This window comes from Phyllostomus hastatus, unplaced genomic scaffold (assembly GCF_019186645.2).
Source record: "Phyllostomus hastatus isolate PE091 unplaced genomic scaffold, TTU_PhHast_1.1 phas_contig_65, whole genome shotgun sequence".
NCBI classification, from domain to species: domain Eukaryota; kingdom Metazoa; phylum Chordata; class Mammalia; order Chiroptera; family Phyllostomidae; genus Phyllostomus; species Phyllostomus hastatus.
Window position 1 is genome coordinate 6,721 of NW_025333932.1, and position 3,019 is coordinate 9,739.

The window sequence follows — 3,019 nt, forward strand, 5'->3', positions numbered from 1 at the left end:
GATGGTTTGACAGGAGAATTCTACAAAGCGTTGAAGGAAGAGCTAACCCCTACCTGTCACAGACTATTCCAAAAAAATCCAAGAAGACGGAAGACTCCCAAACTCTTTTTATGAAGCCAGCATCATCCTAAACCCAAAGCCAGATAAAGACACAGCAAAGAAAGAGGACTTCAGGCCAATACTGCTGATGAACATAGACGCCAAAATCCTCAACAAAATATTGGCAAACCACATCCAGTAATACATTAAAAAGATCATACACCATGACCAAGTGGGATTCATCCCAGGGATGCAAGGGTGGTACAATATTTGAAAATCAGTAAATGTAATACATCATATGAACAAAAGGAAAGACAAATATCACATGATCATATTGATAGAGGCAGAAAAAGCATTTGATCAGCTACAGCATCCATTTATGATAAAAACACTCAGCTAAGTGGGAGTAGAGGGAGCATTTCTCAATATGACAGAGGCCATATATGAGAAACCTACAGCCAGCATCATACTCAATGGGGAAAAACTAAAAGCTTTCTCACTAAGATCAGGCACAAGACAAGGATGTCTGCTTTCACCACTCTATTCAACATAGTATTGGAAATCCTAGACACAGTGATCAGACAAAGAAGAGAAATAAAAGGCATTCAAATGGGAAAAGGGGAAACAAAACTGCCATAGTTTGCAGATGACTTGATAGTGTACGTAGAAATCCTATAGACTGCACCAACAAACTGCTTGATCTAATAAGTGAATTTGGCAAAACAGTGGGATACAAAGTCAATATTCAGAAATCGAACACATTTTTGTATACCAACAATGAAATATCAGAAACAGAAATCAGGAAAAAAAATCCCATTTGATAAAGCAACAAGAAAAAAATAAAATACCTAGGAATCAACCTAACGAAAGAGATGAAAGACCTGCACTCAGAACATTGTACAACACTGAGCAAAGAAATTAAGGAAAACACAAATAAATGGAAGCATATATTGTGTTCATGGATTGGAAGTGTTAACGTCATCAAAATGTCCATACTACCCAAAGCAATTTACAGATTCAATAGAATCCCTATTAAAGTACCAATGGCATATTTCACAGACATAGAACAAACCCCTCAAAAACTTATATGGAACCATAAATAACCCAAAAAAGCTGCAGCAATTTTGAGAAAGAAAAACAAAGTCAGAGGGATCACAATACTTGATATCAAACTGTATTACAAGCCCACCGTAATCAAAACAGCCTGGTACTGGCACAAGAACACATACATAGACCAATGGAACAGAACAGAGAGCCCAAAAATAAATTCAAGTCTCTATGGTCAATTAATATTTGACAAAGAGGGAAGAAGCATAAAATGGAGGAAAAAAAATTCTCTTCAACAAATGGTGTTGGGAGATCTGGACAGCCACACGCAAAAGAATGAAACTTGATCACCAACTTACACCATACACAAAAATAAATTCGAGGTGGGTAAAGACTTAAATATAAGCTGTGACACCATAAAAGTCCTTCAGGAGAGCATAGGCAGGAAAAGCTCAGATAGTCCATGCAACAATATTGTCACCAATATGTCCCCTAGAGCAAGGGACTTAAAGGAAAGAATAAACAAATGGGATCTCATCAAAATAAAAACCTTCTGAATGGGTAAAGAAAACAGCATTACAATGAAAAGAGAACAAACTGTACAGGAAAATGTATTTGCCAATGATACCCCGGACAAGGGTCTGATCTCCAAAAAATATAAAGAACTCACATGACACCACCCCAGGAAGACAAACAACCCAATTAAAAAAAAAATGGGCAAAGGATTTGAACAGACACGTCTCCAAGGAGGACATACAGAGGGTCCAGACAAATATGAAAAGATGCTCAGCATCACTAGCCATCAGAGAGATGCATATTAAAACCACAATAGGATACCACCTCACACTGTTGAGAATGGCCATCATAAACAAAGCAACAAACAATAAGTGTTGGAGAGATTGTGGAGAAAAGGGAACCCTAGTGCACTGTTGGTGGGATTGCAGACTGATGCAACCACTATGGAAAACAGTATGGAATTTCCTCAGAAAACTAAAAATGGATATGCCTTTCGACCGAGCAATTCCACTGTTAAGATTATATCCCCAAGAACCCTGAGACACCAATCCAAAGGAACCTATGCACCCCAATGTTCATAGCAGCACACTTAGCAATAGCCAAGTGCTGGAAGCAACCTAGGTGGCCATCAGTAAATGAATGGATCAAAAAACCATGGTACATTTACTCAATGGAATACTATGCAGCACAAAGAAAGAAGGAGCTCCTATCTTTTGCAACAGCATGGATGGAACTGGAAAGCATTATGCTAAGCAAAATAAGCCAGGCGGTGAGGGACAAATACCATATGATCTCACCTTTAACAGGAACATAATCAACAAAACAAACAAAGAAGCAAAAATATAGCCAAAGACACTGAAATTGAGAACAGGCTGAAAGTGACCAGAGGGGGAGAGAGGAGGGAATTTCTGGGGAAAAGTGTGAATGGTTTGCAGGAATGTGTATAAAGGTCACATGGACAATAACAAGGGGGAGGTGGAAATGGAAGGGAGGTGAGAAGGGCTGGGGGGAGTGGGCTGGGATGGGGGGAAAAGGCAAAAAACTGTACTTGAACAACAATTAAAATAAAATTAAAAAATTAATTTAAAACATTTTTAAACCCACCATGAGATACCACTTCACACCACTGAAAATGGCCATCATTAACAAAGCAATAAACAACCAATGTTGGAGAAGTTGTGGAGAAAGGGGAACTCTACTGCAGTTTGTGGGAATGGAGACTGGTGCAGCTACTGTGGAAAACAGTATGGAATTTCCTCAGAAAACTAAAAAATGGATCTGCCTTTTGACCCAGCAATTCCACAGCTAGGATTGTATCCTAAGAACCCCGAACACCATTCCAAAAGAACCTATGCACCCCAATGTTCATAGTAGCACGATTTTCAATAGCCAAGTGCTGGAAGCAACCTAAGTTCCC